Source organism: Rhipicephalus microplus, unplaced genomic scaffold, assembly GCF_043290135.1.
Source record: "Rhipicephalus microplus isolate Deutch F79 unplaced genomic scaffold, USDA_Rmic scaffold_18, whole genome shotgun sequence".
NCBI classification, from domain to species: Eukaryota; Metazoa; Arthropoda; class Arachnida; order Ixodida; family Ixodidae; genus Rhipicephalus; species Rhipicephalus microplus.
The window spans coordinates 6,929,481-6,955,470 of record NW_027464591.1 but is presented as its reverse complement, the minus strand read 5'-3'; positions in this window follow the sequence as shown (position 1 = coordinate 6,955,470).

The window sequence follows — 25,990 nt, the reverse complement described above, 5'->3', positions numbered from 1 at the left end:
AAAATAGAGCAGGACAAGATGACGGGGAATCGTATATAGATCCAATGATTGTGTTTTAATGTTACCGGAAAGAAATGACGTGTCGAATTCCAAAAATACAGACTCAACATTAGAACATGAGAAAGACAGATCGTGGCGACGACGACACGACTGATTATCTTGAATCAGAATGGCTGAACCACCATAGCGGGAGTCCTTACATATGCATGCCTCCGTTGTATGGCCGGTAATGCCAAATAACACTATATCAGCGTTCGACAGCCATGTTTCTGAGCGGCAGACAATAGTGAAGGGGTTATTTAGATTAGAAAAGAACTGAACCATGCTATCACTGTTCTTTGAAAGGCTACGTATAATAAAATGTATCAAAGATTTGTGGGTGTGTTTGGCGTTTTTAAGTGAACATTTCAGTTCTTCTGAAGAGAGATACATTGTCGTGAATGTATATCTGATTGAATAAGAAAACGAGGAAGCTTGTACAGCTGTGGAGCGATCAGCGAGAGGTCGCTAGTGCAAAAATGACGTACACGCGACTTCCCTATCTCTTGCGAGCTTTAATGCGGCAATTATCCGTCCACTAGAATTTCCAGTTGTGTAGCTTTTTTTTAACTCGAGAGCTTGCGCGAACAGTCGTTTGTTGTCTTGTGTCAAGTGGTCGTTCCCAAAAACTTTAGTCTCTGCAGAGGGAAGGAAGCCTAGTGTCGTAGCGTTTAGGCGTGCTTTTCGGACTTTCCTTGTATATTCAGCCTTTTTAGAGCGGGAACACAAGCATGCAGTCATATTGTTGTCTTTCTTTGTTGGGATGCGGGGGACAGTGTCTCAGTAAGTTGGCTCCACAGGGCATCCAATCTTCGCCCCGATTTTCTGCAGCACAGCTACGCAGCCTTCGCCCTGTGTGGATGGCACCCCCCTTATTTCGACATTACGAGAGTACTGCTCGAGGTCAGCAATCCTTCTAGACAGCTTTTCGTTTTCCTTGGTTAGGGTTTCATTTTCTGCACTCACAGCATCGTACTTTTCCTTGGATTCTTCATACAGCTGGTTCATCATGCCAGTGGCGTAACGAAAAGGGGGGGAGGAGGGTAAGGGAGTGTGAACCCCCTCCCCAAAATTTTCCGTCCAACACCCTCCCCCCTTCACCACCATCACCACAACTTACCCAACTTATGTTTTTTTTTTTGGTCGCTTCGCGTTGACATGATTTAGAAACTAAGCGCTGCTACTATCACAATATCATTCCTGGGCGCTGTTACAATGAATAACGTCTGCATACGAAAAAACGTGTCGCGGTGTTTCTCAAGGCTTTGGAACACTGTGAGATTTTGGGCAGAAATCTCGGCCGTGAGAGTTTTAAGTTGACTCGGCGATGGCATTAAAGCTTCAGTGGTGGTCATACTTATACCCACCGAAACACATCTCACCAGAGCCAATCACTATAGTGACCATCATTTTCAATAGGTGGAGTTTCGTTTTAGTGGGAAAAGCCAGACACTGTTTCAAGGTCTGATAGGCCATGTTAAAGCATATTAAAGGGTGACTCTTCGTACGTATGCTAAAATACACGCAAATCAGAAAATAACACTTCTATCGGACCTTCGCGCGTTCTGCTAACATCTAAACCCAAACAGACACAAACGCACACACACAACACACACACACGCACACTGCAGAATATTCGGTTTATACACCTAACTTCGCTTTTATGTGATTGTACAATATATTGATACATACATTTACTCTGCCCTAACGGTTAAAGGCATTCCGAAGTGTTGTGTAGTGACGAAGGTGCTCCATTGATGACCTGCAGGTAGCAGGATCAAATCCCTGTCGTATTTTTCATATAGACGAAAATGCTTGAGGCCCGTGCCCTTTGATTTAAGTGCATGTTAAAGAAGCAAACTGCAAAATTTCCGGAGAACCCCACTACGGCCTTTTTCGTAATATTATCACCGTTTGTGAGGTTAAACCCCATAAATTGGTCATTAACAACTATGTTTTTACTGCTGTTCGGGAAATCTCAATCTAAGAACGGCTTATGTTAACCATTTTCCTTCATTTTTAGCAAGCGCCTTTAGTTGATACTGCACACACATTCAGCTGAAGCCGTCAACTTTGTCGGTAAATAACAGAAATATTATTTTCTGGGCGGACTTGCATTTCACGGTGGATGTTCATAGAGTGATGCCAAACAATCTTTCATTTGTTGTTGTAGCTCTCAGGTACAACTTTAGGCGTCTCAGTGATGCAAAAGAGCCTCCCGCTTCAGCTGTGCATGCTCATGAACACAGTTACCATAATCTTTAAAAGACGGTGCACGTTTTAACAGAATACCTTTGGGCAATTGGCAGCCGCTTCCATCGCAGACATGCACAGCGTTTCTCGCGTCTCTCGCTTCTATTTCACTGCACGTACTGCTAACTTCTCTTGCAATGCCGAAGATGAGATAATGTTTGAGTGCACGTCAGCAAACTTCTCGGCTGTGGGAAGAGTGGCAGATTCAGGAATATTCTCCAGGAGAAGGAAACAAAGCGACTTCAAGGTGTGCTGATGCCTTTTAAATCTCTCATTGAACTGGTCTATTAAATAGTCCCGAAAAGGCCAGAAATACCGAAAGACTAAGGTGTCCTTTAACGCTAGCCACTGGCACGTTACTTCGATAAAGCTTCCTACCTCTGACAAGTGGCATCCTCATTTTCACCAGTTATCAAGTGTGCACTGGGAGCAGTGTCACCTTTCAGAGAATTATCATCAAGCGTTATACCTTATGGTGTTTAGGCGCGACCATCGAATCTCATAAAAGGGCGCTGATCAACCCTCAGCCATGAACTACTCAGCAATACGTGTAGGCAGCGTATTTCAAGGGGGTGACTTCACATTGCTAGCCAGCAACGCGCTCAGCAAAGTTTGGGGCATTGACCCTGAATGAGAGAAACCGGAACTATAGCGACGAAACGTGTCGGCTGGTAAACTTCCACCTTAAACACTAGCGCTCGTTTCTCGCCTGGTGGAAAGATTCGCGAGTGTACATTTCCTCGGCTTCCCCTGAGGTGCAGGTAAGGTCACGCTCGCCTAGTATCTTACCCTGAGCGCGAGACGTCTCGTGTTTGTAATTTCCCTCATACGGAATGCTTGTAGTTTCTGTTGTGTTGTGATGTAATACCACAAACGTGAATGAAAGTGAAGGAGTAGATGGTGGCAGTGAAATCCCAGCGGCTCGCATTGAAATGCGGACAACCCAGAGGATTGAACGGTGCGCAGTAGAGCGTAAGTAAGCTCGTGTTTATTGGTATGATATATAAGGAGATGTTGGCGCACCATTATGGCGCCGGCTACTCTTTAGCCGTTGAGTGAAATTTGAACAGGTATCTTGAAGCAAAACATACAAAGCAGTGCATGGAAAATAGAAAACTCGGGCACAGATATGCAAAGACACACTTATACGCACATATCACAACATAATGGTAAAGAAATGTTCGAAAGTCAATGAATGAAGTGTCTGATAACGTACCTCGTTAATATTCGGTCTACCAGCACAAAACAGCAGAGCACACGTCTGGTCCTTATAAATATACATTCGCTCGTATGTACATAATAGTCGACACGTCATTCATTTCACAACACACACATGATGGGTGTGAAATGATGTTGTACAGAATAAGTACATGTGTTACAAATGAAAGTTCGTCATTTCTTAAGACTTTTCCGCAATCCCGCTGTCTTGTAAAAAACGTGTTAATGCTTTTAAAGCGTGTGACTGTAAAACTCCAGTAGGCCGCGGGCCCAGAAGTTTCTTCATGTTAAACGGTCTGCGGTCTAATGCCAACAGATCGGACTTAAGACGGCGTCTCGGCGTGTCATGATGTAAACAGTCTATGAGAAGGTGACATACGCCCTCATCTATAAATCCACATTCGCATTCGGGAGTTTCAGCTCTGCTGATTCTGTGCAAAAAATGTTTTGTGTAAGCGGTGCCTAGCCTCAATCGGTGAATTAGAGTTTCCATACTTCTATCTAATGCAGCGTAATTTTGAATTCAATAAATGAATCGATGTGATATAAATCGCAGCTCTTTGTACTTTGGTCAAACCAAGCAGTTTTGCTCATTCTGAAAGTTGTATTTTTTATAATACTACGCAATTCATTTTTCGAAATTGGTAAAGAAACAGTAACGTCATTAAGATGTGCTTGTCGTGCTGCTTCCTCGGCCGCTGCGTTTACAGGAATGTTGCAATGGCCAGGTATCCACTGAAATTTATTCTCATGTGGCGCCTTCTTTGCTTTGGTGAGCTCTTTCGGCGTTTCGTATGTCATACTATCACTTATTACTGTCGTGTTTGTACTGGAAAGTGATCTTAATGCGGCCTGAGAGTCACTGAAAAGTATGAAAAGTACACATTTTCTAGCGTCTGCTACCGGGTTTATAAGCTTTAGAGCATACAGAATAGCGAAGAGCTCAGATGTAGTGGATGACGTCATGCGACATATTTTAAACGATTCCTGAATATTGAGCTGTGGTATGATAAATGCCGACGTTGAAGACGTTGTAGTACTTGAGCCATCTGTGTAAATGTGTATGTACCCTGGATACCGCATGTGCATCTGATAAAGCGCTAGTTGTTGAGCAGCTTGGATGAACATGTCTCTCTTTCGTATAATGCCATCCACTGAGAATTCAATGCTTGGTATTGCAAGCAGCCATGGAGGATAGTTCATTTCAGAGCTCCAAAATTCATTTCTGGGTAATACATGTGCATTACTCTGTACATCGTTATAAGCATTGCTTTTATCTCGTAGTAAAATCTCCAGTGCCAATGGGTGGTCCTTGTGTTGCGTCTGTAAGCGAAAAAAATGGCGGCATGTTTCAATTGTTCTCATGACTGGAAAGGGTAGTTGTCGAGTCTCTGCTGTGAAAAGGCTGCTGGAAGTCACTCGTCGAACACCTATGCAGATACACAGTCCCCTAGCTAATAGTATTTGAAGTCGCTCCTCTGAAGTGCGGGAAAGTCCGTGTAAGACTGCTGCAGAATATGCAACTTTTTGTCTTATTACAGCATTATGAACAGCGAGTTGGATGATACAGATCCGCCCCATGATGTCCCAGCAATTCTGCGCAGTATATTCACTAGCGTATTCACCTCGTTTTCGAGTTTCTTTATGTGAGGTGCCCATGCTAGCTGACTATCAAGTATTACTCCGAGAAACCGATGCTGTGTTACAATCATTAGTGGTTCTCCTTCTAAATTGAGATTGAAGTTCTTTAACTTCTTATGGGTGAAAGGAAATACAGCTGTCTTTGCGTGCGATCGAATGATTCCTCTTTATTTTAAAAAGTTGTTGATAATATTTATTCTGTCTTGCAATTCAATCTGAATTAACCGTATGTCCGTGCCAGATGCCCAAATGCACACATCATCTGCATATAAGGAGTATTTTAACCCGGAAGGCAGTCTTTTAGCTAAATCAATCATGACACAGTTGAAAAGAAAAGGGCTGAGTACGCTTCCTTGTGGCACTCTCTGTCTGACGTCGTGTTCTGCCCTTTTTCCTTCGCTCGTCTGAATGAATATTTTGCGACCTGATAAAAATTTGGATACCCACCGCAAAGACCTGCCGGACAGTTCGTGTTCCAACATACTGAGCAGAACATGAGTGTGACTGACTGTGTCAAATGCCCTTTTGATGTCCAAGAACACTGCGACCATCAAACTACCACAGGCGCGTTCATGCTCCACATACGTTGCTAACTCCAGTATTGCATTAATTGTGCATCTCTGTTTCCTAAACCCTGTTAAGTAGTTGGAGAATACACCAGTTCTGTTGCACCACTATTGAAGTCGTGCATCAATCATTTTTTCCGTTACCTTACATAGACAGCTTGTCAGACTGATTGGATGGAAGGATTCAAGGTTCAATGGCGTCTTAGCCGGTTTTAAGATTGCAATGATGCGAGCAGACTTCCAAGACTCGGGTACGATTTCTTGCATCCACAGATTATTGTAAATGATGATACGTGTATGAAACTGGCACCCCAACACAGCTGAATTGGCACCCAAATGAAGAAGACGACAACGTGGTTGTAGTGGGTTGGACTCTCGAGCTTCTCCCGTTGGCCTGCATGACTGTGCGCTCTTTAAGCCGTTAGCAAGACCAGCTCTCGGTGAATAAATCTTCCCCGTAATATCTTTTGGTGGAGGTGCGGGTTCTTCACACAACCCGGCTCTGGAACTCCGCAGTGGACGCCAGCTTTCTCCAGCCGCGATGCCTGAAACTGGCACTGAGGCCTCGCCATCCGCGCCGGCTCCATCACCTGTGATTCCCCCCCATCTTCTCGACCCTGGCACGTTTTCCGGGACGGACAGCACGGACGTCGAAGAATGGCTCGCGTTATTCGAGCGCGTCAGCAAGCACTACAGGTGGGACGAAACGCTTATGCTGGCAAATATTCTGTTCTACCTAAGGGGTACGGCACGCGCCTGGTATGAGACGCATGAAGAAAAATTAACCAGCTGGGACACATGCAAGCAAAAGCTTTGCGATTTGTTCGGTCGGTCAGTTGCTCGTCAGAGGGCAGCCAGGCAGGACCTCGCGTCACGTGTTCAATCATCGACGGAGTCGTACGTCACGTACATCCAAGACGTACTGGCACTGTGCCGTAAGACTGACAAAAAACATGCCCGAGGCGGACAAGATCACCAACGTGTTGAAAGGCATTGCTGATGATGCTTTCAACATACTAATGTGCAAGAACTGCACCACTGTCGACTCCATCATATCCGAATGCCGACGATTTGAACAAGCTAAAAGCAGGCGAATTACCTACCACATCGCGAGACTACCAAACACTGCTGCGACTTCGTCTTGCGAGGATTCTGCAGCGCCCCGTTCACTTGCGCCTCCTGCCAATATCGCAAGGATTGTTCGCCAGGAGCTGGAAGCCATGGCACCCGCTCCCTATCAGCCCCCTGCGCAAGACCACTGGGCAACAGTCTCGCTCATTCAAGCCGTCGTACGCCAGGAGTTTGGTAACCTGGGCGTCCAGGTTCCCCAGCCGCAGCCCATGTCACAGGCTGTGGACAGGAGTGCTCTCCTGTCCACAACGCTGACCACCACTCTGCCCCACTTGTCGCTGCGGCAGCTTCGACTCCTCAGTTTCCACCACGCTACCGAAATCCATCTGAGTGGCGTACGCACGATGATTGACCCATCTGTTTTTCTTGCTCTCGAGTTGGGCACATCTCCCGCCATTGTCGCAACAGGGGGTATTTCCGGCCAAGCTCTCGTAATGTTGACCGCCGTCAGGACCGTGGACACTATTCGCAACCCGGTTTTTCGGATGACCATATTCAGGACTCTTCAGCTCGCCGTTCATATCCACGCTCCGAACCGTCCTACGCTGATGTCGTCGCCCAAAGAAACTGGTGAAGCCGCTCGCCGTCACCTCAGGGTCGGCCGTCACGCTCCCCTCAACGCCGCCGCTCTCCGTCACCGGCTTATTCTGGCCATTCCCCGGGAAACGGACGAGTGCAGCTCCTGGAGGTGGCGCTGCGTTGACGACTCGGAACGAAAACCCTCAACCGGCTACAATTTCAAGACGCAATTTACTTCGGGTGTTCATTGATGGCCACGCCGTTGCTGCTCTAATTGACACTGGTGCCCAAGTATCTGTTATGAGTTCTACACTTCGATCTCGCCTGAAAAAAGTTCTCACACCAGCTATGTTCTCTACTGTTCGAGTTGCTAACGGAAGTCGAACATTGGTGCTTGGTATGTGCACTGCCCGCGTTACTGTTGCTGGCCACCACACTTCCGCTCTCTTCGCAGTCCTCGATGCTTGCCCACACGACGTCATCCTTGGAATTGACTTCTTAACCGCCCACTCCACCCTCATCGATTGTTCTACCGGTATCTTACGGCTCGAATCGCTTTTGCGCTCCAATTTCACTCCTCCAAGTCGCACTCGGCTACGATCCATGGAGTCTCTACGGCTACCGCCCCAGGCTGCTATGTACGTTCCTCTGTCACCCTTCCCGTCCGTTCCTGATGGAGACTATCTCGTAGCTCCCCTCATTGATTTGACCCTTACGCACCACATCGCACTACCACATACTATAGTGATTGTTGCTAACAACACGGTGCTACTTCCAGTTCTGAACTTCTCTACGTCGACCCAAGTTCTTCCCCAAGGCATCACTTTAGCCGATCTTTCCACCCTTGATAAATGTTCGATTTGTTCTTTTACGCCTGACACTAAGACCATGGCGAAACCTGTCATCACGTCGCAAAATAAGGCGTTCCTCGACAAAATGATATCCCGCGACCTCTTACCTTCCCAAATTGCGGCGCTCCGGGGTGTTCTGTTTTCTTACCTGGATATCTTTGACGTCGACGATCGTCCCCTAGGCCGCACAAGTGCCGTAACCCACCGCATCGACACCGGCGACGCCAGTCCACTCCACACACGCCCTTATCGCGTGTCACATGCTGAGCGCCACGTTATACAGACGGAGGTCGAGAAAATGTTGAGTAAAGACGTCATTGAGCCTTCATCGAGTCCTTGGGCCTCCCCTGTGGTCTTAGTTAAAAAGAAGGACAACACCTGGCGCTTTTGCGTCGACTATCGCCACATGAATCGGATCACCAAGAAGGACGTTTATCCTTTACCCCAAATCGATGATGCGCTCGACTGCCTCCACGGCGCCAACTATTTCTCTACCCTTGACCTTTGATCCGGATACTGGCAAATTTCGGTCGACGACCGCGACCGCGAGAAGACAGCATTCATCACACCCGACGGCCTTTACCAATTCAAGGTCATGCCTTTTGGGTTGTGCAATGCCCCGGCTACGTTTGAACGTATGATGGACTCTCTTCTTCGCGGTTTCAAATGGTCGACCTGCCTTTGCTATCTGGATGATGTAATAGTTTTCTCGCCCTCCTTCGAAAGCCACCTGTCTCGTCTCTCGGCAATTCTTGACGTTTTTCGTTGCGCTGGTCTCCAACTGAATTCGTCGAAATGTTCATTTGGACGTCGGCGGATTAAACTACTCGGCCACCTTGTTGACGCCACTGGTGTTCAACCCGACCCTGACAAAGTCCGTGCAGTCCGAGAATTCCCGGTTCCGTGTTCCACAAAAGAAGTTCGCAGTTTTATTGGGCTCTGCTCATACTTCCACCGCTTTGTCTTCAACTTGGCGGATATTGCTAGGCCCCTCACGGATCTCCTCAAAAAGAATGTGGCCTTCTCTTGGGGAAGGGACCAAGAACATTCCTTCGCGTCGCTAATTACCGCCCTCACCTCACCACCTGTGTTGGCTCATTTTGATCCAACGGCTCGAACAGAGCTTCGCACCGATGCAAGCGGCCATGGCATTGGTGCTATACTCGCTCAGATACAGAATGGCACCAACCGTGTGATAGCCTACGCTAGCCGCCTTTTGTCGCAAGCGGAACAAAATTATTCTATAACTGAGCGGGAATGCTTAGCCCTCGTTTGGGCTATCGCGAAATTCCGTCCGTACTTATACGGACGTCCGTTCGCAGTCATCACGGACCATCATGCGCTTTGCTGGCTGTCGACGCTTAAGGACCCTACAGGAAGACTCGGCCGATGGGCTCTTCGATTACAGGAGTACACGTTCTCGGTTGTTTACAAATCTGGAAAGCTGCACAGCGATGCTGACTGCTTATCCCGGCACCCCGTTGATCCACCTAGCTCCACTGATTTGGAATCCGATGCCTGCGTTTTAGCCATCACTGACTTTTTGAACGTGGCTGACGAACAGCGCCGATATCCATCGTTGCTCACCATCATTGACCGCCTTCAATCACGTTATGCTGACCCTTCTCTTAGCAGATACCTGCTTCAAGACAACATTTTGTACCGCCGCAACTTACACCCCGACGGCGCGGAACTTTTACTCGTCCTACCGCATCACCTGCGAAAGGATGTTCTGCGACAATTCCACGACGCTCCAACTTCTGGACATCTAGGAGTCTCCAGAACTTACGACCGCATTCGACGACGAGTATTCTGGAAGGGTCTGTACCGCTCTGTTCGCCGTTACATCGCATCTTGCGACCTCTGCCAGCGCCGAAAGAAGCCTACGACTCCCCCTGCCGGTCTTCTTCAACCTATTGAAGTTCCAGCCGAGCCATTTTATCGAGTCGGGTTGGACTTGCTAGGTCCCTTTCCTACTTCTACAACTGGAAATAAATGGATTGCAGTGGCCACAGACTATGCCACTCGGTATGCAATCACTCGAGCGCTACCAACTAGCTGCGCAACCGACGTTGCCGACTTCCTGCTGTACGACATTATTCTCCAGCATGGCGCTCCGACTCACCTGCTCACAGACCGTGGTCGCTACTTTCTATCTCGTGTGGTTGATGACCTACTCTGATCTTGTGCTACCCGTCACAACTTCACCACATCTTACCACCCTCAGACTAACGGCCTTACGGAGCGCCTAAACCGCACATTGACGGACATGCTTTCCATGTACGTATCTACCGACCACACTGATTGGGACATAGCTCTTCCGTTCGTAACCTTCGCCTATAACTCGTCGCGTCATGAAACAGCGGGCTACTCCCCTTTTTATCTACTCTTCGGACGTCATCCCTTACTGCCCTTCGACACACTGCTTTCATCAGACCACCCATCCTCCACTTCGTACGCTCAGGATGCGATCACCCGGGCCCTCATGGCACGCGCGGTAGCGCACGCTCGGTTATCGTAGTCGCAGACAGCACAGAAGTCCCTTTACGACCGTCGACATAGAGATGCCGTTTTTTTCTGCGGGATCTCTTGTTCTCTTGTGGCTCCCATCTCGACGTGTTGGCCTCTGCGAGAAACTACTATCGCGATACGCCGGGCCCTACCGAGTCATTCGTCAGGTCACACCTGTGACCTACGAGATTTCCGCTACCACAAACTCATCAGCTGCTGCACCCAGAACGGAAGTAGTCCACGTTTCTCGTCTCAAGCCCTACAACGCCGACTCTCTCATTTAACAGGCACCGAGACGGTGCCTTACGGGCCGGGGTGATGATACGTGTATGAAACTGTCACCCCGACACAGCTGAATTGGCACCCAAATGAAGAAGACGACAACGTGGTTGTAGTGGGTTGGACTCTCGAGCTTCTCCCGTTGGCCTGCATGACTGTGCGCTCTTTAAGCCGTTAGCAAGACCAGCTCTCGGTGAATAAATCTTCCCCGTAACAATATCTAAGAGAATAGTTGTGCCTGTGGGCCCAAGGTTCCTTAGCATATTGTACGTAAGGCCGTCCGGTCCAGAGGCCGATTTTTGACGACATGATGCTATAGCACAATGCGGCTACCTTAACGTAAATACAGGGTCTAGTTGAGGATGCTGGGCCCAAAAGCAAGCATTAATTTTCTGGTTGGCTAACGCGACAGAATTATCAAATAAGGCACATTGTGATGCGGTGGGCCTACTGATAAGTTGACGAAATTCATCTGCTCCCACAGCTTCCGGTTTGTCCAAAGCTACAGCAAGAACACGAAGTGGGAAGCTCTCTGATACAGGGTCACTAAATGCTCGAATTACAAGCCAAGTTCTTGGAACAGGTGTGTGGAGAGAGAGCGTGCCACAAAAATCACGCCAGCGTCGTTTACCTAAATTTTCTAGCCGTCTGCACATTACACTGTGGATTTTCTGTGCATTTTTGTATGCTTCTAAACTTCCGCTGCGTCGATGTGCTCTTTCTGAACGTCGTCTGATGGCTCTTAGATGTTCACACTCTCCTTCGGCTGCAGCATAGTCTTTTGGAATCGGGACTTTCTTTGTACATTTATTCGCACTATCTTGCAGAAATTCAGTAAAGCTTTCAACTGCCGTGAGTTCACTATTTTGGTTTGTTAGGCGGTACCGAAAAGCTTTCCAGTTCGTCAGTTTGCTGTAGCGTCTGATGTCATCATTTTGCAAGTAGGGGTGATTTATTAGAATGGGAAAATGGTCACTCCCACGCGTTTCTACATCCGTTGTCCATACCACACCATTCACTAGGTCTTGGGAACACATGGTTACATCGATGCAACTCGAGCAATTATGGCCTCGGAGAAAAGTTGGGGAGCCGTCATTTAAAACTGTCAAATTGCATTTGTCTGCGGCACACTCAACAATGTTCCCACGTGCATCACATCGATCACTACCCCAGATTATGTTGTGCGCATTAAAGTCTCTACATATAAACGTATATGAATTAGAAATGTTGAAGATATTTGTTAGCTCTTCCACCGAAATGCAGCTTCAAGGTTGTAGGTAAACATTGATCACTGTTACGCACTGCTCACCAAAGGATACTTTGCAAACGACGAATTCCGGGAAGTCCGAATCACTTGAGTGAACTTGGTGAGAAGGAAGGTCCTTTCTGACACACAAATGCACTCTGCTAGGACCACTTCGACGAGATGACTTATATATCACGTAGTTGGAGAGGCGGAAATCATCATTCGTTCCTGCCTCTTGGATGCAAAGTATTGGAAAGTAATACTGCAAAAGGAGTTTACGGAAGTCAGCACACTTCCTTCGAAGACCATTGGCATATGGATCATTGGCATTCCACTGGTATATGGAGACATCTTTGTAGCGCTTATTCTTATGTTACTTGTCGATGGTTTGGCCCGGATTGTTGACACAACAGGGCTTCCAGACGCAGCAGGGCTTTTACTTCTGGCAGGTTGTTTGCTTCCGGTAGAGCAGACAGGATTGCCTTAAGTGCTGCGAAAAGCATAGGTAGAATCAATTGCATGACTTATGCAGAGGCGCGGTCTCCATTAAATGGTATATTTTCTGAGGCCTGTTGAGAATGACGTGACGTTTCGATGTTGTAGATGGGGCGAACACTGGAACTGTCGGTTTTGCTACTTTCCGGCGGAGGTCACGTGGACGTTCGCAGCTTTGACGCGTAGGTTGGGTTGCTTGAAGGTACTTCTCGTGAGTGGTCTCTCGGGTGTGCTCTTGGAGGTTCTCTTGGCGGTTCTCTTGGCGTGTTTGTCGGCTGTCGTTGCGGTGGCCGCTGAGGTGGATCACGTACAGTATCAACAATCTCAAGGTTTGGAGATGGTTCATTGGGTCGCGGTTTTCTTCCATGCATGAGCTCATGCCCACGCATTTTTGCAGCAGCTTTACTTTGCGGGCAGCCTGAATATGAGGCAACGTGATTACCTGCACAGTTTGCACACTTAGGCTGAAGAACTGACTTGCACTCCTTATGATGGTGTTCTTCTGAGCAGATCTTACACCGGCATGTGTTACGGCAACTTTTCGCCATGTGTCCGAATCGCTGGCAGTTATAGCACCGAAGTGCTGGACCAAGATATTTTTCCACTGGGTGACTGGTAAATCCTAAGTAGATTCTTCCTGGAATCGGGCGGTCATCTTGAAAAGTCAGGATCACTGAGTGAAGTGGACGCGACGTTACTCCTTCATCTTCCTGGCGGTAGTATTTCATTTGCCGTCGTGCCAATATAACCCCTGCATCTCTCCTGTACTCTAGGAGTTGTTCATCTGAATACTGCAGAAGAACTTGTTTTACTTTCCCAACGTTCCGAGTGTATGACTCTGGGATGAAAGGCTTAACTTCTAGGCCACCTACATTCGAAAGCATCAGAAGACGCTTGGCTGAAGCTAAGGAAGCAACGCTGACACTGAAGCTTCCATCTCTGGTCGTTCTGAATGACTGCACTTTTTCTTTAGCAGCGGAAACTAATTCGGCTGACACTCGATTGGGGTTCACTTTCCAGAAGCTAGCACCTTTAGCTGTTGGACGAAAGACGACTGGGATGCCCTCTGCTCGTTTCTTCTTATAAGTAACCAATGTAAATGGTTCATCTTCGCCCATGTCTTCTTCATCACTTAGGTAATAGGTTGACGTTTTATCGTCAAAAGGATTCTCTTCTAAGCGAAGCTTCTTGCTCTCAGCTTCATCGTCTTCAATTGCTGCTGTGCTCGCTGGAGCCATTTCGCGGTTGTGAATCAGCTAACGGGCCGGCTTTATGATGCTTGGGCGCACCTGTAAGCCCCCAGGCTTTTCATTGTGTCCTGCAGTACCACTCACGTGGTAACGCACTTGGACGAGCATAAGGCTCGTGGCGATGGCTACCAACCACCGTAGTGGTCGCGTACTAGCCAAGTGTTTGATAAAGAGACCTCGTACCTGTAGGGCGCCGAGCCCTCGAAGTCTTCACCCGACGTCTTGTTGGCACACCGCGAAGAAATGGATGTCAGCGTAATAGTCCAAGAAATGAGCAGAAATTGAACAGTGCACAAAAACAGCGACCGAACAGATCCACTTCCAGCAAAAGGAATCCTAAGCTCGTGTTGCATGAGCTGGCAGTTCTCGTCGGAGTTCACGCGTTCTGACGAATGGATTATGGTGTACTATGCTCTGAACAACTGCGGGGTTCATTGCTTCATCACTGGTGAACCGATCACTGAAGATCTTGTGTGGTTCGAGGTTGCTCCTGTTAGCGCTTGTGTAAGTGCTAGAAACATGAATACGCGAACTACGCTGAGCGGTGAAATATTCTTTACACTTCAGAATCTGTTGACGTAAAGGGAAATGTCAGCTGCACGCTTGCAAACAACAGAAGACACCTTGCCGCAACGCTATCATTTCAGTAAGCCGAGTGACGAAAGCTACAAAAAAACGAGAACATCCCGCGTTTTTTGCACGCATTTAAAATTTCTAGCGCAAATACGCAGCGAACAAGCTAGTTTTATATGAGTAGATATAGTTCGGTCACATGTGTGCTCTCCTTGGAGACCAAGTGAATATTTCTCACCGATAAATACCTTCCCTTCACTAATTGCACGATAAAACCTTTACGTTTGGAGCACTTCATTGCTATCAAAAATCACAGTGCAGCTGAAAGTCTGCCTGAAAAATAACGTGTGCAAAGACATGTTGCCAACGTGCAGCATATCTTACAATAAAAATTACTTATTGTGCATCACAAGCATGCTTGTATATGTGCAGCAAAGTAAGAACTGTTGACTAAAAGCTACCACTCAGTTAGGGCTGCTTGGCATACATTGATATATTCACATATTCATACTGTAAATCATATCCCTCACTCACGGGACCCACGCATGGATCTACCGTTTACATCACAGGAGCTCGATGCGGCGCTCGTCTTATGTAATAAGTCGTCATCAACTGGCCCGGATGACATCTCATACAAGATGCTGTGCAACCTTGGTAAACGGGCACGAGAAGCACTCCTAAGCATCTTCAACGATTCCTGGCAAGTTGGCGTCGTTCCGCAAGATTGGAAGATTAGCCGCTTGGTACCGATCCTTAAGCCTGGCAAATCTCCCCTGGACATTGCCTCTTACCGACCGATCGCACTCTCAAGTTGCTTAGGAAAGGTAATGGAGAGAATGATCTTGGCCAGGCTTGAATGGTACCTGGAATACTATGAGATATATCCGAACGCCATGGCTGGTTTTCGCCGTCACCGATGTTCGATCGACAATGTTATAGATCTCGTCACATATGTCCAGCAACAAAAGGCAGGTAAACGACTATCTGCAGCCATATTCCTTGACGTAAAAGGAGCATACGACAACGTTCTACATGACGCCATCCTCGAAGCCATTGAGTCAGTGGGCCTAGGCGGGCAACTGTATTGTTGGACACGCAGTTATTTACAAGGACGGACCTTGTTTGTGAACACTGCAGATGGTCCAACTTCCCAACACCCAACGCATCGTGGAGTCCCGCAAGGTGGCTTCTTGAGTTCAACCCTCTTCAACCTCGTTCTCATTGGTCTTGTAGAACGACTACCAAGTGTGGTCAGTTATCCATGTACGTTGACGACATCTGCGTCTGGACATCTGGTGTGACAAGACCTCAGGTACGCGCAAGACTTCAGAAAGCTGTGACGTTGGTATCAGTGTACCTCAAGGACCAGGGCTGAAAATCTCGCCAGCGAAATGTGCATTGTTTGCTTTTAGTCGAAAGCCAATGAGACCATACGCTATATCAATCGATGGCCAAGTCATACCATATGTCAGGACGCACAAATTTCTAGGCGTATTCATTGATAGAGACCTCTGCTGGGGCCCACATGTGGCCCACTTGAAGAAGAGGCTGACAGAAATTGCTAACTTATTCAAGTATCTCGGAGGAAAAACCTGGGGGACATCAGTACATGCAATGATGCAATTGTACAAGACGCTTTTTCTTGGCTATTTGCGCTACAGTTTGCCTGTGTTGACCAACACCTGTAGAACCAACGTTCGGACTCTCGAAAGCATCCAGGCCATGGCTCTGCGAGTTTGTCTTGGGCTACCGCGATGTTCATCAACAGCTGAGACAATCGAGATCGCTAATGACTACCCGCTAAAGACGCATATCATGATGGAAGTGCTCAGAGGACACGTGAGGCATCTTACTCGTGCCCCTGCCCATCATCTAGCTTCACTGCCAGAAGCCCGACCTTGTGCCTCATTTTGCCAGACAGTCTTGTCATACCGCCCACGCATTCCTACGGGATATACAACTCCATCGAGGATTTCAACTCCCCCATGGAGTATGACCTGTGCACATGTTGAACTCACGGTTCCAGGCATAGGATCAAAAGCCCGGCTCTCGTCTCCAGCGCTAAAACAGCTTTCTCTTCTCTTGTTATATGAGAACTACAGTGGCCATACTCATCTATATACTGACGCTTCAACTAAAGTGGAAGGGTCTGCAGGGTCGGTGATCTTTCCTGCAACAGCGACAACGGTGAAGTTTCGTTTATCCCACCAGACATCATCGACAGCTGCGGAACTTGCTGCTCTACGTAGCGGAATTCAAGTCATTAAACACCAAGAAGCCAAGAAATGGAGCGTGTTCACGGACTCTAAGGCAGCACTACAGTGTTTGATATTCGCCTTACGCCGGGGACCTCATGAACAACTAGTGCTGGAAATTAGAGAGCTGCTTCACCACCTCTTCGACGAAGGACACAGAATCACGTTTCAGTGGCTTCTAAGTCACTGTGGCATATTGGGCAACGAACATGCCGATGCAGCTGCCCGATCAGCACACGAAGATGGTGAAGAAAAATCTATACCATTTTCAAGGACTGATGCTGCAATGACCATCCGAAAAATCGCTAATGCAGAATTAAAATCCCTGTGGAACACCGAGTGCTTACGGCACACGCGACTGCGTAGACTGGACACGTCTCGTCGACTCCGGCCTCCGTCTGGACTCTCCCGACTCGAGACAACGGTGCTTTGCCGACTATGGCTTGGTGTCGCCTTCACCAAAGCTTTCGCCTTCCGAATCGGCATGGAAGACAGTGCTGCTTGCGGTCATTGCGGCAGCGATGAAACCATAGAGCACGTTCTCTGTCACTGCCCTCGTTACAGCGTGCAAAGACGGCAACTAGCTGCTGCGTTAGCTCGCCTTGACGACAGACCTTTGTCTGAACAATCAGTGCTGGAAAGACGACATGATTTGTGTGCTCACAGAAAATCAGTGAAGGCCTTACTGAACTTTTTGCGTGGCAGCGGCCTATTGTATAGACTGTAGCACCCCAGCTCCCCCCCCTCCTTTTTTTTACGCGCGTCTATTTCCCTCTTCGCTTTCTTTCCAATCTTTCTTCCCCATTCCCCCTTCCCCTAGTGCAGGGTAGCAAACCGGATGCTCCATTTTCTGGTTAACCTCCCTGCCTTTCCCTCATTTTATTCTCTCTCTCATATTTATTTTTTCCAACACTTTTTTGAACACGTTCGGGTTTCTCAGGCGAAAACGGTTTGAAGGATCACTTGAGAATGCCTGAGGGTCCACATACATGGTAGCAGTTACGGAATACAAGCTTTTACACCTATAGCCGGAGAAATGAACAAAAAATTAGAAGGCTAATATACAATTAGAGCAGTGGTACAAATAAACATTGATCAAACTGAATGGCTGAATATTCCCTCATGAACAATATTCATTCATCCGATATCAATTGTCGTACTATGATACAAAGAGCGAATACGCCAGCAGAATGATTTCATTCTTGTGACGTATTATACCTTATGAAAACACACTACAAAGAGCCCTATGCAAGGGTGACAAAAATTCGCGCATTTCGTTTTTTGAAAACACAAGAAAGTTACGGTCACTATACTCTCATATTTATTTAATAAGGAGGCTAATGTGTATCTAAGGGAGTGTAGGAAATAGTTTGTGCGAGAACGAGAAACGAGCCATCTGTCCACACTTGGGGTCCGTGAATCCGTGTGTTGTATATTCATGTTTGACAAATCTTTAATAGATGTTTGAAATTGTTTCTTAGCAAAGAAAAAGTTATAAATTACTAGAAAAATGTACATACGTTTCATACTGATTATGTTGTAGTGGTGGAACAGAGAATTTGTAGACAAACTGCGTGGGACACTGGCAATATAGGGCAGTGCTGTTTTTTGCAATGAATTAATTGCTTTTATGTTGCCCAAGGTTGTGGCGCCCCAGAAAAGTGGGCAGTAATTTGTGTGCGATAAAAACGGAGCATGGTAGATCTTCACCTTCGCTTTTTCCGGAAGAAAATGACGACATCATGATATAACACCAGCAGGACGCGATAATAATTTGGTCATTGATTCAATATGACATGACCATGTCATATGACCGGAAAATACAGCTAAAACTTTGTTTCTCCGCGACAGGTATTTCGTCAAACCTAATGATTCGTGAGGATGAATTTCTGCACCTCTAGATTTGAAAAAGACAGCATTTGTTTTGTTTTTTTCGCATTTAATCGCTGGCAATGAGTAGTAGACCACCGAAGCACATCTTAAAGTATACGTTTTGGGCTCTGTCAAATATTTCAGATGATTTTTTTCCGGAAACAAAAAGACTGGTGTCAGCTGCGTACAGTAAAATTGTAGCGTCATTGTTTATGTGGACATTATCATTTATGTAGATATTGAAGAGATTGGCCCTAAGATGCTTCCTTGAGGCACGCCACAACAGATTGTCTTGTAAAAACAAAACAGTTAGAGCACAGCATAAACATCGTTCCCATTGGCATACAGTCACAGACATCGGCAGTAAGAAATTCGCTCAACAAAGTCAACAAAGCCAAAATGTAATTATGAATCTACAAAACATGCTGCGTATACCTCTTATTCCTCGTTGTAAGCGAAACTGTCCTTGACTTGTTAAACGCACTTTGCTCCGACGAGGACTACGCCATTCACACTTAAGAGAGACTAACGATTAACGATGTCTTCTCCGATCGGGTGGGTCATCGTTTTCGAAGACTAGCCCAGTTAATGATGTGACGAGAGGCCGTCTCTCCGAACGGTCACTGTACCTGTCGTTTACTGTATTTTGCAGTACTTACAGTATACTGCTCCACCACCGTGGTCTAGTGGCTAAGGTAATCGGCTGCTGACTCACCGGTCGCGGGATCGAATGCTGGCTGCAGCGGCTGCATTTTCGCTGGAGGCAAAGAGGCTGTAGGCCCATGTGCTCAGATTTGGGTGCACGTTAAAGAACCCCAGCTGGTTGAAATTTGCGGAGCTCTCCACTACGATGTCTCTCATAATCATATGATGGTTTTGGAACGTTAAACCCCACATACCTATAAATCATTCTTACAGTACTGTTACTTATACTCTCTTCACTACCATACACATGGGTAGGAAGGGAATCTCAAGACTTGATATACATGTTCACCACCTGTTTAAACTACAACCAACAGTGACGTCACAGAAGAAAGCTGATGTCTATGCCCCCCCCCCCAGCCGCGTCTGTGTAACCCCCCTTCCCCGAAAAAAATTTTGGCGACCCCCCTGGAGAATACGTAAGGTTTCATGCATTCCTGTTTTTTAGCTGTAACGCTTCCACATCAAAAACAAGTTCTGCGTTACGAGGCATTGTTTGAACCGTGGGATCAACTTTGGCCGCAGCAGGTGTGACAATCGTTGAAAACAGAAGCGGCAAATGCCGCAATCAAGTGAAACACTAACCTCTGAAACCAGAAAAGTATGGCTTAACGCCGTTCCTTGATGCCACGGCTGCTGCTGCCAAGTGAAGCGCAGATAGGTAGAGTCCTTTTTTTTGTAGTGCTGGTGGCGCCATGGGCTGGTGCAAATTAGCGGTGCCGCTGTCAAATGTCACCCGGAAACCACGGGAACTTCAAAAGGTGGTGTTGGTGGGTGGGCCCGAAGTCCATGTGCAAAGATAGCTGGACGCTTGTCACAACAGCTATGGTGGGAATCAGCGCTTTCCGATTGTGGTACTCCAATCTGCGAAACCAGAAAAGTATGGCTTAGCGGCGTTCCTTAATGCCACGGCTGCTGCTGACAACTGCACGATTTTGCTAATTCTAAATATGTGAGGCAGTTTCTGGGTAGTTTATTGTCGCATACAAGCTCTCAGCGGCCCAAACCCACCAAGTTTCGCACAGTGGAAGTCCAAAAGTACTGCAAGTTAGCTCCACCGTTATAAAACTTCAAGATTCCAGAAATGAACAAAAGCACTAATATGAAGCCTCGTTGTTACATGTAGGTAAATGAAGAAAAGAGCCAATGGCAGAGATTAGAAGCTAGCCTGAAAGAAAGCAGAGGCAGTTGTTAGATATTAATTGCAGATATAGCCACTTCTAGTATCGCGTCTGTATAGGACTTCAGGTACGCAAACCTGAAAAGTCACCGTACGTTGCGTGCACGCCAACAGAAACGTTCTAACTACACGTAGAACGTGACGCGTGGTCAGAGCTACCACGTAGCTCCATCTCCTGGGAATCATGAACACTCCCAACTCTCGACACGCTATCTTATGATCGCGCTTGTCAAGTTAGCTTGTTTCAGCCCCCACGCGATGATGTTTACGTGAGCAAGAAACACACGCAAAGAATAAAATCTCACGTACGTTCATGAGGTAAGCGTGCGGCCGCTATGTTCTGTGCATGAGCACTGCTTACACGTAGAAGCTCGACGTACGCAAAGCCTCTACGTACGCGAAACTAAAACTGTCTAATAAGGCGAGAAGACGGGAATACAAAAGCATAACAGCAGCACATAAGTTTCGTCTGTGCCTCTTTTTCGGCTACAGTGCGGCTCTTCAACTGGGGGTCGGCATGTGCTTCGTCCATTTATTTTCTCTTGTGTCCGTATCTGCTTGCTATACATTTTTCTACCATATCTAAGGTATGTATATGTTCTTTTGTTTTTTTAACTAAGAATATTGTGCTTTTTTACTCTTTTTTTATATATCCACAACACAACTGATGCCTTACTGAGAAGACGGCGCCTCATGATTGGCTGTTTTAAGTTTTTTAACACTATGTATCAGGGGCATAACCAGAACTTTTGTTCTTTAGTTAAAAGGTGCGTGTGTGGGGTGGGGAGGGGGGGCATCTGTCATGTGTGTTTGTGCGTGTTTGTATGAGTGAGTGTGCATATATACACGTCCAGCCTAAGCCCGTACTGCTTTGGCTATTTACGGCTACGGTAACTTGTATTACGGTACGCAATGTTATACGGCATTCTGAGTCGAGCTGTCATGCATGAATTAGAGCGTCCCACTTTGCCGTTGCAAAGTACAAACACGTAGCTAAAAATATATATAAAAAACAAGAAATCTGATGGGATTTCTGCGAGCTCCTTCGAAGCGAATGTTGCTCTTTCCCCAATATTTATTACTTCTTAAGACGGTCGGAACCAGCGAGGCGTGAGATATTCCAAGACTTCGCGCGCACCCCGAAGCTTTCAATTCTGAAGTTCACGGTGAATGTAACAGCTGGTGGATGCTCTGTCAAAGGTGACGGTGCTAAAATTTCTGTTTTCATATTACCGGTTGAGATTATTTTATTTGCGAATGATGTTGCATTTATAACGGGGTGCGTTGTGCGTTCGCCGCACAAAGGCGTGCATGATATATTTGGTGACTTATCTTGGTTTTGGGAAAGTATTTTGTCTTCCGGCTTGCGAGGAGCGGTAACCTTCAAACGCGCTGTTCAGCCTCGTTGTGCTGATATTCGGGTGCTAGATTAAATGAAATAATAGAAAAAAGAAGAGCTAGCGTAATGTCCCTAGGTGGTTGGAAAACTTTAATAAAAGCGGCGTTCCTTATGCCTTCCTGTGAAGAAGGGAAATTTTGAAAAGTGATGAGCTCAGGGAAATTCATCTTCTCAGGTGCACCAAGGTGTGATGCGTTCGTCCTTCCAAGCGCAGAGAGAAATAAACCGTTTTACGGGAGTTCTCCTGACGCAGCTAAATAGGCCATACCGAAGACCCTAAATATATAAATGCACAGACTCACCAAGTTCGCCCAAAGAGCGAGAAGCAATTTGGTTTCGTTACTGTGAACGAAAAGAAAGAAAAAAAACGGATGGAGTAAGCGCGCAGAAAAATTTTCAGATTGAACCAACAGGGTGCGTATTTTATCATGGCGCGTTTTGCACTTAGCCTTTATAAGTCCCCTTATCTGCAACCAGATATCGTTTCATACGCCTTTACTCAACATGGTTTGAGCCTTGTTAGTTTGATGAGTGACCTTAGAAACTTTAGTAACCACCGAAGCCTTGTTTGCTTCAAGTGGCCGGATGTCGGTGAATGCAGAAAATACAGTGCTTTATTGAAAACGCTTGCTCTTACAAATAAGCACAGTACATCGACAAAAGTGTCCTTTGTAATCACCTTGATTGTTTGTGCTAGAGACTTGTCTCCAGAATGTAAAGAAAAAAGTGAGCTCCATGTTCCTCCAGGCTAACCATGTGAAACAAGAAACAAAAAAGACAACACTTCAATAAGCAAAAAAGTGTTCTGCCGTGATTAGGCGACCTTCTGGCGTTTCGCTCCGTAGTGGTGTAAAAAGAAAGGCAAAAGTTTCAGTGCTTCTTATGCACTCGCGTAAGACGACAAAATCTTCCCGGTGGGGTTATTCCACATTACAGTTAATGTCGACGTTCAAAGTTCACTAGTGCCATATTGCTCATGTTTTGTTCCTCAATTGAAATTTTAGAAAGTAAATATTCACTAATTTTCTCTTTGTTTTGTGGTGCAATGAACTTTCACTAATTAGGTCGTCACTAAATCAACTTGTTTTCGCTGTCATCACATACATGCAGAGTCACGCTACCGCTCGAAGTATGCACTAAGCCATACTGCATCATTTTCTGAAGTAGCGATGTAACCACTACACGTCTCACTACGCTGAGGTGGTAGTCAATGATGAGCCTTATTAGGTTTGTATGAGCCATTTGTAATAAGCGGGCGCCTGCCAACTATACCCTCATTGCACAGTTTTTATGGTGGGACGTCTGGTGAGATTCTATAGGCCTGTCGCCTGTGCCGCAATCTAATGAGAATTTAATGTGGCTCCTCGACCGACATGACACTTGTATGTGGTCTATTTCAGATAGTTCCAAGCACTGGTGTGGCTCTTTCGTAGCATCCTTCGCTATCACACGAAGTGCTCGGTCTGCGCTTCGGTTGTTGCTACTCGTTGTGCGCGAGGTTAGTTTGTTCACCCCACGTTATCACACAAAGCAAACTGAGTTCGGAGAAAAAAAGGATTCTAGCCAGTGCCCGCTCTTCGTAGATCACATTGCGCAGGCCGAAAGTCGCCCTGACCTGAAACCTTGGTGAACCTATGAAAGCTTTGGAAGGTTAGCTAGCTGTGACACCACTGGACAGGATAACTTCATTACAACTATTATGCTTCTAGCAGACCATGCTGAAGGATTCCAATCAAGCGTTATGCTCTAGCATGTGACTTCAAAGTCAGCTAAAAATTATTCCCTCTTCTTCCTACAAATGATACTACCGACCCTTATGGCCATGTCATATACCGAAATCAGGACCATTGACCTAATTCTGTTTCATTTTATGTGTCTTCCTTGTTATAGTACTCAGAGGTCATAACGTGTTTAGTGCCAAATTCATAGTAGTCTTCAACATATCCGCTAGTGTGTTTCTCATTTTTATTTGTGCTCCTGCGCGTGTTCGCGATCACGGTGAAAGTAAGCAACACGTTAAAAGAAAAAAAAATTGGCCCTTATCTTTCTGTCTCACTGCAAATATCGTCGAAAGACGATAGTCTTGCGTGTGGAGAGAGTGAACGAAAATTGGGGGACCTTTAAGCTTCGCCCTTAAAGGTTGAATGCGATAGCGAGATGTGGCCCCTAGTGTGCCCTTCAACCGCTAAGTGCATAGTTATTAATATGTTTTGTTCCACACACACACACACACACACACACACACACACACACACAGGTTCTTGATCCGTAGTCAGGTCGTTTCTATTAATGGCCACTCAGCTGAGAAGCTACCAGTCTCATCTGGTGTGCCTCAGGGCAGTGTCCTTGGCTCCTTATTATTCTTGATATTCATTAATGATATAACTAACAAAATGCATTCCCCTATTCAAATTAGATTATTTGCAGATGATTGTGTACATTATAATAAAATCAAAAGCCATCAACATCAAGTATCGCTCAACAATAATCTCCAAAGTATTCTTTCTTTGTGTGATCGGTCGAGCATGCAGATAAATTTCAGTAAAACAGTGTATATGTCAATAACTAGAAAGAAATCTAAAAAACTTTCTCTTGGGTACAAGCTGGGTTCCGAAATGCTTGCAGAAGTGAAGGAGTACAAGTACCTGGGAATCACAATAACTAATAACCTTAATTCGAATATACACATTACCAGCATATGCAACTCTTCGTTCAGAAAACTTCGTTTTCTCAGACATAAACTAAAGGATGCACCCTCTAGTACAAGGTTAACGGCTTATACATCACTAATTCGGCCTGAAATTGAATACGCCAGCATTGTCTGGGATCCGTATACCAAAATAATATCGATAGACTGAAAATGATTCAGCGTAAAGCTGTCAGGTTCATTTATTCAAAATATCGTATTAGTGACTCTTCCTCTAGTTTAATGATGCAGAATAGTATTCAAACACTACTCCTGCGCAGAAAAATACCGAGACTAAAATTCCTGTTTGCACTGAAAATAAACTCTTTGCCATAAACCCAAGTCCTTATTTATTGTCACTTACTGCTCGAACAACACGGCATCGTCATGCTGACTCTCTAACACCCTATCAGACACGCACTAATCTTTTCAAATATTCCTTCTTCCCAAGAACTATCACCGACTGGAACAACCTACACATTTGCCCCCTTACATAACGACGATTTCTTAGAACATGTTACTATTTGAGCTTCTGACCATGATGTACCAATTTTATAGCTTCATTATATGTTATCCTTCTGTTTCTTGATCCTTAGTTTAAAAAGCCAATGTCACTTGCCTGATCTCATGCCTTTTTGTGTATATATGTTTGACGTGCTTTTACCACATGGTCTTATTTCAGTGTGTGAAAACTTTGTTTGATGTTTCTACTTTTGTTGCTTCACCATGACGTACCACTTTTAAAGAAATTATGTAGTTTTTGCTTTATTTTTTGCTGCAGTTTCTTTCGTACACATGCCAGTGTTATTTTTTGCTGAGTATGCAATTTCTCTGCCTTTATTTACTTTGCTTGTGTCCTTTTGCCCTTGCTGCTGGGCCCCTGTTTGGGCCTGCAATATTTTATAAAAAAAATAAAATAAATAAATAAATAAATAAAGCAAGAGTCGCATGGATTCCAAGATACACGCCACGCGCTCGCCATCTCGGAGGCGATAAGGAGTATCACAATGCCTCACAGATAGCAGCACATTATGTAGCGTTTGCTGTTTGCTTGATCATCGCCTCTGGAAAAGCATGATGTGTTTTCCGCGAGATGGACATAGTTGTCCATTTTCAGAATTGTTTTAAAGTTCCTGTTTGTTTTTAGCGGTGATGGCTGCACTAACCTGGCCTTTTTCGACGTAGTTTGAGGCTTCCCAAATACGCCTAACAATCACCGAATGGGCTCGTTTTGGTCGTGACACAAGTCGAACAAAACGCGTTAAAGAGGCTCAGAAACACTTTTTCAAGTAACTACGGAAAGAATTTACTAAAGGAGCTCACT